The sequence below is a fragment of the Salmo salar genome, chromosome 11, assembly GCF_965601325.2.
Source record: "Salmo salar chromosome 11, fSalSal1, whole genome shotgun sequence".
Taxonomy (NCBI): Eukaryota; Metazoa; Chordata; class Actinopteri; order Salmoniformes; family Salmonidae; genus Salmo; species Salmo salar.
The window spans coordinates 64,375,241-64,391,318 of record NC_138301.1 but is presented as its reverse complement, the minus strand read 5'-3'; the positions used below and the strand labels follow the sequence as shown (position 1 = coordinate 64,391,318).

Here is a 16,078-nt window from a genome sequence, read left to right as displayed (position 1 = left end):
AACACTACAGTAGACCTATCTATACAACCCTACTGCTCTAAGGGGGGGGTAAGCCCTTTACTAAACACTACAGTAGACCTATCTATACAACCCTACTGCTCTAAGGGGGGGTAACCCCTTTACTAAACACTACAGTAGACCTAACTATACAACCCTACTGCTCTAAGGGGGGGGTAACCCCTTTACTAAACACTACAGTAGACCTAACTATACAACCCTACTGCTCTAAGGGGGGGGTAACCCCTTTACTAAACACTACAGTAGACCTATCTATACAACCCTACTGCTCTAAGGGGGGGGGGGGGGGGGGGTAACCCCTTTACTAAACACTACAGTAGACCTATCTATACAACCCTACTGCTCTAAGGGGGGGGGGGGTAACCCCTTTACTAAACACTACAGTAGACCTATCTGTACAACCCTACTGCTCTAAGGGGGGGTAACCCCTTTACTAAACACTACAGTAGACCTATCTATACAACCCTACTTCTCTAAGGGGGGGGGGTAACCCCTTTACTAAACACTACAGTAGACCTATCTATACAACCCTACTGCTCTAAGGTGGGGTAACCCCTTTACTAAACACTACAGTAGACCTATATATACAACCCTACTGCTCTAAGGGGGGGTAACCCCTTTACTAAACACTACAGTAGACCTATCTATACAACCCTACTGCTCTAAGGGGGGGGGGGTAACCCCTTTACTAAACACTACAGTAGACCTATCTATACAACCCTACTGCTCTAAGGGGGGGGGGGTAACCCCTTTACTAAACACTACAGTAGACCTATCTATTCAACCCTACTGCTCTATTGGGGGGGGTAACCCCTTTACTAAACACTACAGTAGACCTATCTATACAACCCTACTGCTCTAAGGGGGGGTGGGGGGTAACCCCTTTACTAAACACTACAGTAGACCTATCTATACAACCCTACTGCTCTAAGGGGGGGGGGGTAACCCCTTTACTAAACACTACAGTAGACCTATCTATACAACCCTACTGCTCTAAGGGTGGGGGGGTAACCCCTTTACTAAACACTACAGTAAACCTATCTATACAACCCTAATGCTCTAAGGGGGGTAACCCCTTTACTAAACACTACAGTAGACCTAACTATACAACCCTACTGCTCTAAGGGGGGGTAACCCCTTTACTAGACACTACAGTAGACCTATCTATACAACCCTACTGCTCTAAGGGGGGGTAACCCCTTTACTAAACACTACAGTAGACCTAACTATACAACCCTACTGCTCTAAGGGGGGGGTAACCCCTTTACTAAACACTACAGTAGACCTATCTATACAACCCTACTGCTCTAAGGGGGGGGTAACCCCTTTACTAGACACTACAGTAGACCTATCTATACAACCCTACTGCTCTAAGGGGGGGGTAACCCCTTTACTAAACACTACAGTAGACCTATCTATACAACCCTACTGCTCTAAGGGGGGGGTAACCCCTTTACTAAACACTACAGTAGACCTATCTATACAACCCTACTGCTCTAAGGGGGGGGTAACCCCTTTACTAAACACTACAGTAGACCTAACTATACAACCCTACTGCTCTAAGGGTGGGGGGTAACCCCTTTACTAAACACTACAGTAAACCTATCTATACAACCCTAATGCTCTAAGGGGGGGTAACCCCTTTACTAAACACTACAGTAGACCTAACTATACAACCCTACTGCTCTAAGGGGGGGGTAACCCCTTTACTAAACACTACAGTAGACCTATCTATACAACCCTACTGCTCTAAGGGGGGGGTAACCCCTTTACTAAACACTACAGTAGACCTATCTATACAACCCTACTGCTCTAAGGGGGGGGGGGGGTAACCCCTTTACTAAACACTACAGTAGACCTATCTATACAACCCTACTGCTCTAAGGGGGGGTAACCCCTTTACTAAACACTACAGTAGACCTAACTATACAACCCTACTGCTCTAAGGGGGGGGTAACCCCTTTACTAAACACTACAGTAGACCTATCTATACAACCCTACTGCTCTAAGGGGGGGGGGGGGTAACCCCTTTACTAAACACTACAGTAGACCTATCTATACAACCCTACTGCTCTAAGGGGGGGGGGGGGGGTAACCCCTTTACTAAACACTACAGTAGACCTATCTGTACAACCCTACTGCTCTAAGGGGGGGTAACCCCTTTACTAAACACTACAGTAGACCTATCTATACAACCCTACTGCTCTAAGGGGGGGGGGGGGGTAACCCCTTTACTAAACACTACAGTAGACCTATCTATACAACCCTACTGCTCTAAGGGGGGTAACCCCTTTACTAAACACTACAGTAGACCTATCTATACAACCCTACTGCTCTAAGGGGGGGGGGGGGGTAACCCCTTTACTAAACACTACAGTAGACCTATCTATACAACCCTACTGCTCTAAGGGGGGGGTTAACCCCTTTACTAAACACTACAGTAGACCTATCTATACAACCCTACTGCTCTAAGGGGGGGGTAACCCATTTACTAAACACTACAGTAGACCTATCTATAGAACCCTACTGCTCTAAGGGGGGGGGGGGGTAACCCCTTTACTAAACACTACAGTAGACCTATCTATACAACCCTACTGCTCTAAGGGTGGGGGGGTAACCCCTTTACTAAACACTACAGTAAACCTGTCTATACAACCCTAATGCTCTAAGGGGGGGTAACCCCTTTACTAAACACTACAGTAGACCTAACTATACAACCCTACTGCTCTAAGGGGGGGGGGGGTAACCCCTTTACTAAACACTACAGTAGACCTATCTATACAACCCTACTGCTCTAAGGGGGGGTAACCCCTTTACTAGACACTACAGTAGACCTATCTATACAACCCTACTGCTCTAAGGGGGGGGGGGGTAACCCCTTTACTAAACACTACAGTAGACCTATCTATACAACCCTACTGCTCTAAGGGGGGGGGGGGGTAACCCCTTTACTAAACACTACAGTAGACCTATCTATTCAACCCTACTGCTCTAAGGGGGGGGGGGGGGGGGGGGTAACCCCTTTACTAAACACTACAGTAGACCTATCTATACAACCCTACTGCTCTAAGGGGGGGGGGGGGGGGTAACCCATTTACTAAACACTACAGTAGACCTATCTATACAACCCTACTGCTCTAAGGGTGGGGGGGTAACCCCTTTACTAAACACTACAGTAGACCTATCTATACCACCCTACTGCTCTAAGGGGGGGTAACCCCTTTACTAAACACTACAGTAGACCTAACTATACAACCCTACTGCTCTAAGGGGGGGTAACCCCTTTACTAAACACTACAGTAGACCTAACTATACAACCCTACTGCTCTAAGGGGGGGTAACCCCTTTACTAAACACTACAGTAGACCTATCTATACAACCCTACTGCTCTAAGGGGGGGGGGGGTAACCCCTTTACTAAACACTACAGTAGACCTATCTATACAACCCTACTGCTCTAAGGGGGGGGGGGGGGGTAACCCCTTTACTAAACACTACAGTAGACCTATCTAGTACAACCCTACTGCTCTAAGGGGGGGGTAACCCCTTTACTAAACACTACAGTAGACCTATCTATACAACCCTACTGCTCTAAGGGGGGGGGGGGTAACCCCTTTACTAAACACTACAGTAGACCTATCTATACAACCCTACTGCTCTAAGGGGGGTAACCCCTTTACTAAACACTACAGTAGACCTATCTATACAACCCTACTGCTCTAAGGGGGGGGGGGGGGTAACCCCTTTACTAAACACTACAGTAGACCTATCTATACAACCCTACTGCTCTAAGGGGGGGGGGTTAACCCCTTTACTAAACACTACAGTAGACCTATCTATACAACCCTACTGCTCTAAGGGGGGGGGTAACCCATTTACTAAACACTACAGTAGACCTATCTATACAACCCTACTGCTCTAAGGGGGGGGGGGGGTAACCCCTTTACTAAACACTACAGTAGACCTATCTATAGAACCCTACTGCTCTAAGGGGGGGGGGGGGTAACCCCTTTACTAAACACTACAGTAGACCTATCTATACAACCCTACTGCTCTAAGGGTGGGGGGGTAACCCCTTTACTAAACACTACAGTAGACCTATCTATACAACCCTAATGCTCTAAGGGGGGGGTAACCCCTTTACTAAACACTACAGTAGACCTAACTATACAACCCTACTGCTCTAAGGGGGGGGGGGGGTAACCCCTTTACTAAACACTACAGTAGACCTATCTATACAACCCTACTGCTCTAAGGGGGGGGGTAACCCCTTTACTAGACACTACAGTAGACCTATCTATACAACCCTACTGCTCTAAGGGGGGGTAACCCCTTTACTAAACACTACAGTAGACCTAACTATACAACCCTACTGCTCTAAGGGGGGGGGGTAACCCCTTTACTAAACACTACAGTAGACCTATCTATTCAACCCTACTGCTCTAAGGGGGGGGGTAACCCCTTTACTAAACACTACAGTAGACCTATCTATACAACCCTACTGCTCTAAGGGGGGGTAACCCCTTTACTAAACACTACAGTAGACCTATCTATACAACCCTACTGCTCTAAGGGGGGGGGGTAACCCCTTTACTAAACACTACAGTAGACCTATCTATACAACCCTACTGCTCTAAGGGTGGGGGGTAACCCCTTTACTAAACACTACAGTAGACCTATCTAGTACAACCCTACTGCTCTAAGGGGGGTAACCCCTTTACTAAACACTACAGTAGACCTAACTATACAACCCTACTGCTCTAAGGGGGGGGGGGTAACCCCTTTACTAAACACTACAGTAGACCTATCTATACAACCCTACTGCTCTAAGGGGGGGGTAACCCCTTTACTAGACACTACAGTAGACCTATCTATACAACCCTACTGCTCTAAGGGGGGGTAACCCCTTTACTAAACACTACAGTAGACCTAACTATACAACCCTACTGCTCTAAGGGGGGGGTAACCCCTTTACTAAACACTACAGTAGACCTATCTATTCAACCCTACTGCTCTAAGGGGGGGGGGGTAACCCCTTTACTAAACACTACAGTAGACCTATCTATACAACCCTACTGCTCTAAGGGGGGGGGGTAACCCCTTTACTAAACACTACAGTAGACCTATCTATACAACCCTACTGCTCTAAGGGGGGGGGGGTAACCCCTTTACTAAACACTACAGTAGACCTATCTATACAACCCTACTGCTCTAAGGGTGGGGGGGTAACCCCTTTACTAAACACTACAGTAGACCTATCTATACCACCCTACTGCTCTAAGGGGGGGTAACCCCTTTACTAAACACTACAGTAGACCTAACTATACAACCCTACTGCTCTAAGGGGGGGGGTAACCCCTTTACTAAACACTACAGTAGACCTATCTATACAACCCTACTGCTCTAAGGGGGGGGTAACCCCTTTACTAAACACTACAGTAGACCTATCTATACAACCCTACTGCTCTAAGGGGGGTAACCCCTTTACTAAACACTACAGTAGACCTAACTATACAACCCTACTGCTCTAAGGGGGGTAACCCCTTTACTAAACACTACAGTAGACCTAACTATACAACCCTACTGCTCTAAGGGGGGTAACCCCTTTACTAAACACTACAGTAGACCTATCTATACAACCCTACTGCTCTAAGGGGGGGTAACCCCTTTACTAAACACTACAGTAGACCTATCTATACAACCCTACTGCTCTAAGGGGGGGGTAACCCCTTTACTAAACACTACAGTAGACCTATCTATACAACCCTACTGCTCTAAGGGGGGGGGGGTAACCCCTTTACTAAACACTACAGTAGACCTATCTATACAACCCTACTGCTCTAAGGGGGGGGGGGTAACCCCTTTACTAAACACTACAGTAGACCTATCTATACAACCCTACTGCTCTAAGGGGGGGGGGGGGGGGTAACCCCTTTACTAAACACTACAGTAGACCTATCTGTACAACCCTACTGCTCTAAGGGGGGGGGGGGGGTAACCCCTTTACTAAACACTACAGTAGACCTATCTATACAACCCTACTGCTCTAAGGGGGGGGGGGGTAAGCCCCTTTACTAAACACTACAGTAGACCTATCTATACAACCCTACTGCTCTAAGGGGGGGGTAACCCCTTTACTAAACACTACAGTAGACCTATCTATACAACCCTACTGCTCTAAGGGGGGGGGGGGGGTAACCCCTTTACTAAACACTACAGTAGACCTATCTATACAACCCTACTGCTCTAAGGGGGGGGGGTAACCCCTTTACTAAACACTACAGTAGACCTATCTATACAACCCTACTGCTCTAAGGGGGGGGTAACCCATTTACTAAACACTACAGTAGACCTATCTATACAACCCTACTGCTCTAAGGGGGGGGGGGGTAACCCCCTTTACTAAACACTACAGTAGACCTATCTATACAACCCTACTGCTCTAAGGGGGGGGGGGGTAACCCCTTTACTAAACACTACAGTAGACCTATCTGTACAACCCTACTGCTCTAAGGGGGGGGGGGTAACCCCTTTACTAAACACTACAGTAAACCTATCTATACAACCCTGATGCTCTAAGGGGGGGTAACCCCTTTACTAAACACTACAGTAGACCTAACTATACAACCCTACTGCTCTAAGGGGGGGGGGGTAACCCCTTTACTAAACACTACAGTAGACCTATCTATACAACCCTACTGCTCTAAGGTGGGGGTAACCCCTTTACTAGACACTACAGTAGACCTATCTATACAACCCTACTGCTCTAAGGGGGGGTAACCCCTTTACTAAACACTACAGTAGACCTAACTATACAACCCTACTGCTCTAAGGGGGGGGTAACCCCTTTACTAAACACTACAGTAGACCTATCTATACAACCCTACTGCTCTAAGGGGGGGGGGGTAACCCCTTTACTAAACACTACAGTAGACCTATCTATACAACCCTACTGCTCTAAGGGGGGGGGGGGTAACCCCTTTACTAAACACTACAGTAGACCTATCTATTCAACCCTACTGCTCTATTGGGGGGGGGTAACCCCTTTACTAAACACTACAGTAGACCTATCTATACAACCCTACTGCTCTAAGGGTGGGGGGTAACCCCTTTACTAAACACTACAGTAGACCTATCTGTACAACCCTACTGCTCTAAGGGGGGTAACCCCTTTACTAAACACTACAGTAGACCTATCTATACAACCCTACTGCTCTAAGGGGGGGGGGGTAACCCCTTTACTAAACACTACAGTAGACCTATCTATACAACCCTACTGCTCTAAGGGTGGGGGGGTAACCCCTTTACTAGACACTACAGTAGACCTATCTATACAACCCTACTGCTCTAAGGGGGGGTAACCCCTTTACTAAACACTACAGTAGACCTAACTATACAACCCTACTGCTCTAAGGGGGGGGTAACCCCTTTACTAGACACTACAGTAGACCTATCTATTCAACCCTACTGCTCTAAGGGGGGGGGTAACCCCTTTACTAAACACTACAGTAGACCTATCTATACAACCCTACTGCTCTAAGGGGGGGGTAACCCCTTTACTAAACACTACAGTAGACCTATCTATACAACCCTACTGCTCTAAGGGGGGGGGGTAACCCCTTTACTAGACACTACAGTAGACCTATCTATACAACCCTACTGCTCTAAGGGTGGGGGGGTAACCCCTTTACTAAACACTACAGTAGACCTATCTATACCACCCTACTGCTCTAAGGGGGGGGTAACCCCTTTACTAAACACTACAGTAGACCTATCTATACAACCCTACTGCTCTAAGGGGGGGGTAACCCCTTTACTAAACACTACAGTAGACCTAACTATACAACCCTACTGCTCTAAGGGTGGGGGGTAACCCCTTTACTAAACACTACAGTAGACCTATCTATACAACCCTACTGCTCTAAGGGGGGGGGGGGTAACCCCTTTACTAAACACTACAGTAGACCTATCTATACAACCCTACTGCTCTAAGGGGGGGGGGGGGTAACCCCTTTACTAAACACTACAGTAGACCTATCTGTACAACCCTACTGCTCTAAGGGGGGGTAACCCCTTTACTAAACACTACAGTAGACCTATCTATACAACCCTACTGCTCTAAGGTGGGGTAACCCCTTTACTAAACACTACAGTAGACCTATATATACAACCCTACTGCTCTAAGGGGGGGTAACCCCTTTACTAAACACTACAGTAGACCTATCTATACAACCCTACTGCTCTAAGGGGGGGGGGGGGGTAACCCCTTTACTAAACACTACAGTAGACCTATCTATGTCAACCCTACTGCTCTAAGGGGGGTAACCCCTTTACTAAACACTACAGTAGACCAATCTATACAACCCTACTGCTCTAAGGGGGGGTAACCCCTTTACTAAACACTACAGTAGACCTATCTATACAACCCTACTGCTCTAAGGGAGGGGTAACCCCTTTACTAAACACTACAGTAGACCTATCTATACAACCCTACTGCTCTAAGGGGGGGTAACCCCTTTACTAAACACTACAGTAGACCTATCTATACAACCCTACTGCTCTAAGGGGGGGTAACCCCTTTACTAAACACTACAGTAGACCTATCTATACCACCCTACTGCTCTAAGGGGGGGTAACCCCTTTACTAAACACTACAGTAGACCTAACTATACAACCCTACTGCTCTAAGGGGGGGTAACCCCTTTACTAAACACTACAGTAGACCTAACTATACAACCCTACTGCTCTAAGGGGGGGGTAACCCCTTTACTAAACACTACAGTAGACCTATCTATACAACCCTACTGCTCTAAGGGGGGGGGGGGGGTAACCCCTTTACTAAACACTACAGTAGACCTATCTATACAACCCTACTGCTCTAAGGGGGGGGGGTAACCCCTTTACTAAACACTACAGTAGACCTATCTGTACAACCCTACTGCTCTAAGGGGGGTAACCCCTTTACTAAACACTACAGTAGACCTAACTATACAACCCTACTGCTCTAAGGGGGGGGTAACCCCTTTACTAAACACTACAGTAGACCTATCTATACAACCCTACTGCTCTAAGGGGGGGTAACCCCTTTACTAGACACTACAGTAGACCTATCTATACAACCCTACTGCTCTAAGGGGGGGTAACCCCTTTACTAAACACTACAGTAGACCTAACTATACAACCCTACTGCTCTAAGGGGGGGTAACCCCTTTACTAAACACTACAGTAGACCTATCTATTCAACCCTACTGCTCTAAGGGGGGGGTAACCCCTTTACTAAACACTACAGTAGACCTATCTATACAACCCTACTGCTCTAAGGGGGGGTAACCCCTTTACTAAACACTACAGTAGACCTATCTATACAACCCTACTGCTCTAAGGGGGGGGGTAACCCCTTTACTAAACACTACAGTAGACCTATCTATACAACCCTACTGCTCTAAGGGTGGGGGGGTAACCCCTTTACTAAACACTACAGTAGACCTATCTATACCACCCTACTGCTCTAAGGGGGGGTAACCCCTTTACTAAACACTACAGTAGACCTAACTATACAACCCTACTGCTCTAAGGGGGGGTAACCCCTTTACTAAACACTACAGTAGACCTAACTATACAACCCTACTGCTCTAAGGGGGGGGTAACCCCTTTACTAAACACTACAGTAGACCTATCTATACAACCCTACTGCTCTAAGGGGGGGGGGGGGGTAACCCCTTTACTAAACACTACAGTAGACCTATCTATACAACCCTACTGCTCTAAGGTGGGGTAACCCCTTTACTAAACACTACAGTAGACCTATATATACAACCCTACTGCTCTAAGGGGGGGGTAACCCCTTTACTAAACACTACAGTAGACCTATCTATACAACCCTACTGCTCTAAGGGGGGGGGGGGTAACCCCTTTACTAAACACTACAGTAGACCTATCTATACAACCCTACTGCTCTAAGGGGGGTAACCCCTTTACTAAACACTACAGTAGACCTATCTATACAACCCTACTGCTCTAAGGGGGGGGGGTAACCCCTTTACTAAACACTACAGTAGACCTATCTATACAACCCTACTGCTCTAAGCTGGGGTTAACCCCTTTACTAAACACTACAGTAGACCTATCTATACAACCCTACTGCTCTAAGGGGGGGGGGTAACCCCTTTACTAAACACTACAGTAGACCTATCTATACAACCCTACTGCTCTAAGGGGGGGGGGTAACCCCTTTACTAAACACTACAGTAGACCTATCTATACAACCCTACTGCTCTAAGGGGGGGGGGGGGGTAACCCCTTTACTAAACACTACAGTAGACCTATCTATTCAACCCTACTGCTCTAAGGGGGGGGGGGGGTAACACCTTTACTAAACACTACAGTAGACCTATCTATACAACCCTACTGCTCTAAGGGGGGGGTAACCCCTTTACTAAACACTACAGTAGACCTATCTATACAACCCTACTGCTCTAAGGGGGGGGTAACCCCTTTACTAAACACTACAGTAGACCTATCTATACAACCCTACTGCTCTAAGGGGGGGGGGGGGTAACCCCTTTACTAAACACTACAGTAGACCTATCTATTCAACCCTACTGCTCTAAGGGGGGGGGGGTAACCCCTTTACTAAACACTACAGTAGACCTATCTATACAACCCTACTGCTCTAAGGGGGGGGGGGGTAACCCCTTTACTAAACACTACAGTAGACCTATCTATACAACCCTACTGCTCTAAGGGGGGGGGGGGTAACCCCTTTACTAAACACTACAGTAAACCTATCTATACAACCCTACTGCTCTAAGGGGGGGGGGGGGGGGTAACCCCTTTACTAAACACTACAGTAGACCTATCTATTCAACCCTACTGCTCTAAGGGGGGGGGGGTAACCCCTTTACTAAACACTACAGTAGACCTATCTATACAACCCTACTGCTCTAAGGGGGGGGGGGGGGTAACCCCTTTACTAAACACTACAGTAGACCTATCTATACAACCCTACTGCTCTAAGGGGGGGGGGTAACCCCTTTACTAAACACTACAGTAGACCTATCTATACAACCCTACTGCTCTAAGGGTGGGGGGGTAACCCCTTTACTAAACACTACAGTAAACCTATCTATACAACCCTAATGCTCTAAGGGGGGGTAACCCCTTTACTAAACACTACACTAGACCTAACTATACAACCCTACTGCTCTAAGGGGGGGGGGGGGGTAACCCCTTTACTAAACACTACAGTAGACCTATCTATACAACCCTACTGCTCTAAGGGGGGGTAACCCCTTTACTAGACACTACAGTAGACCTATCTATACAACCCTACTGCTCTAAGGGGGGGTAACCCCTTTACTAAACACTACAGTAGACCTAACTATACAACCCTACTGCTCTAAGGGGGGGGTAACCCCTTTACTAAACACTACAGTAGACCTATCTATACAACCCTACTGCTCTAGGGGGGGTAACCCCTTTACTAAACACTACAGTAGACCTATCTATACAACCCTACTGCTCTAAGGGGGGGTAACCCCTTTACTAAACACTACAGTAGACCTATCTATACAACCCTACTGCTCTAAGGGGGGGGGGTAACCCCTTTACTAAACACTACAGTAGACCTATCTATACAACCCTACTGCTCTAAGGGGGGGTAACCCCTTTACTAGACACTACAGTAGACCTATCTATTCAACCCTACTGCTCTAAGTGGGGGGTAACCCCTTTACTAAACACTACAGTAGACCTATCTATACAACCCTACTGCTCTAAGGGGGGGGGGTAACCCCTTTACTAAACACTACAGTAGACCTATCTATACAACCCTACTGCTCTAAGGGGGGGGTAACCCCTTTACTAAACACTACAGTAGACCTATCTATACAACCCTACTGCTCTAAGGGGGGTAACCCCTTTACTAATTACTACAGTAGACCCATCTATACAACCCTACTGCTCTAAGGGGGGGGGGTAACCCCTTTACTAAACACTACAGTAGACCTATCTATTCAACCCTACTGCTCTAAGGGGGGGGGGGGGGTAACCCCAATACTAAACACTACAGTAGACCTATCTATACAACCCTACTGCTCTAAGGGGGGGGGGGGGGGTAACCCCTTTACTAAAGACTACAGTAGACCTATCTATACAACCCTACTGCTCTAAGGGGGGTAACCCCTTTACTAAACACTACAGTAGACCTAACTATACAACCCTACTGCTCTAAGGGGGGGTAACCCCTTTACTAAACACTACAGTAGACCTATCTATACAACCCTACTGCTCTAAGGGGGGGTAACCCCTTTACTAAACACTACAGTAGACCTATCTATACAACCCTACTGCTCTAAGGGGTGGGTAACCCCTTTACTAAACACTACAGTAGACCTATCTATACAACCCTACTGCTCTAAGGGGGGGTAACCCCTTTACTAAACACTACAGTAGACCTATCTATACAACCCTACTGCTCTAAGGGGGGGTAACCCCTTTACTAAACACTACAGTAGACCTATCTATACAACCCTACTGCTCTAAGGGGGGGTAACCCCTTTACTAAACACTACAGTAGACCTATCTATACAACCCTACTGCTCTAAGGGTGGGGGGGTAACCCCTTTACTAAACACTACAGTAAACCTATCTATACAACCCTAATGCTCTAAGGGGGGGTAACCCCTTTACTAAACACTACAGTAGACCTAACTATACAACCCTACTGCTCTAAGGGGGGGGGGGGGGGGGGGTAACCCCTTTACTAAACACTACAGTAGACCTATCTATACAACCCTACTGCTCTAAGGGGGGGGTGGGGTAACCCCTTTACTAAACACTACAGTAGACCTATCTATACAACCCTACTGCTCTAAGGGGGGGGGGGGGGGTAACCCCTTTACTAAACACTACAGTAGACCTATCTATACAACCCTACTGCTCTAAGGGGTGGGTAACCCTTTACTAAACATTACAGTAGACCTATCTATACAACCCTACTGCTCTAAGGGGAGGTAACCCCTTTACTAGACACTACAGTAGACCTATCTATACAACCCTACTGCTCTAAGGGGGGTAACCCCTTTACTAAACACTACAGTAGACCTAACTATACAACCCTACTGCTCTAAGGGGGGGTAACCCCTTTACTAAACACTACAGTAGACCTATCTATACAACCCTACTGCTCTAAGGGGTGGGTAACCCCTTTACTAAACACTACAGTAGACCTATCTATACAACCCTACTGCTCTAAGGGGGGGTAACCCCTTTACTAAACACTACAGTAGACCTATCTATACAACCCTACTGCTCTAAGGGGGGGTAACCCCTTTACTAAACACTACAGTAGACCTATCTATACAACCCTACTGCTCTAAGGGGGGGTAACCCCTTTACTAAACACTACAGTAGACCTATCTATACAACCCTACTGCTCTAAGGGTGGGGGGGTAACCCCTTTACTAAACACTACAGTAAACCTATCTATACAACCCTAATGCTCTAAGGGGGGGTAACCCCTTTACTAAACACTACAGTAGACCTAACTATACAACCCTACTGCTCTAAGGGGGGGGGGGGGGGTAACCCCTTTACTAAACACTACAGTAGACCTATCTATACAACCCTACTGCTCTAAGGGGGGGTAACCCCTTTACTAAACACTACAGTAGACCTATCTATACAACCCTACTGCTCTAAGGGGGGGTAACCCCTTTACTAAACACTACAGTAGACCAATCTATACATCCCTACTGCTCTAAGGGGGGGGGGGGTAACCCCTTTACTAAACACTACAGTAGACCTATCTATTCAACCCTACTGCTCTAAGGGGGGGGGGGGTAACCCCTTTACTAAACACTACAGTAGACCTATCTATACAACCCTACTGCTCTAAGGGGGGGTAACCCCTTTACTAAACACTACAGTAGACCTATCTATACAACCCTACTGCTCTAAGGGGGGGGGTAACCCCTTTACTAAACACTACAGTAGACCCATCTATACAACCCTACTGCTCTAAGGGGGGGGGGGGGTAACCCCTTTACTAAACACTACAGTAGACCTATCTATACAACCCTACTGCTCCAAGGGGGGGTAACCCCTTTACTAAACACTACAGTAGACCTAACTATACAACCCTACTGCTCTAAGGGGGGGGGGGGGGGTAACCCCTTTACTAAACACTACAGTAGACCTATCTATACAACCCTACTGCTCTAAGGGGGGTAACCCCTTTACTAAACACTACAGTAGACCTAACTATACAACCCTACTGCTCTAAGGGGGGGTAACCCCTTTACTAAACACTACAGTAGACCTATCTATACAACCCTACTGCTCTAAGGGGTGGGTAACCCCTTTACTAAACACTACAGTAGACCTATCTATACAACCCTACTGCTCTAAGGGGGGGTAACCCCTTTACTAAACACTACAGTAGACCTATCTATACAACCCTACTGCTCTAAGGGGGGGTAACCCCTTTACTAAACACTACAGTAGACCTATCTATACAACCCTACTGCTCTAAGGGGGGGTAACCCCTTTACTAAACACTACAGTAGACCTATCTATACAACCCTACTGCTCTAAGGGTGGGGGGGTAACCCCTTTACTAAACACTACAGTAAACCTATCTATACAACCCTAATGCTCTAAGGGGGGGTAACCCCTTTACTAAACACTACAGTAGACCTAACTATACAACCCTACTGCTCTAAGGGGGGGGGGGGGTAACCCCTTTACTAAACACTACAGTAGACCTATCTATACAACCCTACTGCTCTAAGGGGGGGTAACCCCTTTACTAAACACTACAGTAGACCTATCTATACAACCCTACTGCTCTAAGGGGGGGTAACCCCTTTACTAAACACTACAGTAGACCAATCTATACAACCCTACTGCTCTAAGGGGGGGGGGGTAACCCCTTTACTAAACACTACAGTAGACCTATCTATTCAACCCTACTGCTCTAAGGGGGGGGGGGGGTAACCCCTTTACTAAACACTACAGTAGACCTATCTATACAACCCTACTGCTCTAAGGGGGGGTAACCCCTTTACTAAACACTACAGTAGACCTATCTATACAACCCTACTGCTCTAAGGGGGGGGGGTAACCCCTTTACTAAACACTACAGTAGACCCATCTATACAACCCTACTGCTCTAAGGGGGGGGGGGGGGGTAACCCCTTTACTAAACACTACAGTAGACCTATCTATACAACCCTACTGCTCCAAGGGGGGGTAACCCCTTTACTAAACACTACAGTAGACCTAACTATACAACCCTACTGCTCTAAGGGGGGGGGGGGGGGGGGTAACCCCTTTACTAAACACTACAGTAGACCTATCTATACAACCCTACTGCTCTAAGGGGGGGTAACCCCTTTACTAGACACTACAGTAGACCTATCTATACAACACTACTGCTCTAAGGGGGGTAACCCCTTTACTAAACACTACAGTAGACCTATCTATTCAACCCTACTGCTCTAAGGGGGGGGGGGGGGGGGGTAACCCCTTTACTAAACACTACAGTAGACCTATCTATTCAACCCTACTGCTCTAAGGGGGGGGGGGGTAACCCCTTTACTAAACACTACAGTAGACCTATCTATACAACCCTACTGCTCTAAGAGGGGGGGTAACCCCTTTACTAAACACTACAGTAGACCTATCTATACAACCCTACTGCTCTAAGGGTGGGGGGGTAACCCCTTTACTAAACACTACAGTAGACCTATCTATACAACCCTACTGCTCCAAGGGGGGGTAACCCCTTTACTAAACACTACAGTAGACCTATCTATACAAACCTACTGCTCTAAGGGGGGGGGGGGGGGTAACCCCAATACTAAACACTACAGTAGACCTATCTATACAACCCTACTGCTCTAAGGGGGTGGGGGGGGTAACCCCTTTACTAAACACTACAGTAGACCTATCTATACAACCCTACTGCTCTAAGAGGGGGGGTAACCCCTTTACTAAACACTACAGTAGACCTATCTATACAACCCTACTGCTCTAAGGGTGGGGGGGTAACCCCTTTA

General features: G+C 47.1%; 1 protein-coding gene across 2 annotated transcripts in view; it reads left to right on the top strand.

The window, feature by feature from the left end:
• Nucleotides 1–16,078, top strand: part of LOC145859164 (FH1/FH2 domain-containing protein 1) — a 232,819-nt gene that overhangs the window by 172,107 nt on the left and 44,634 nt on the right. The gene's annotated exons all lie outside the window — the stretch shown is intronic.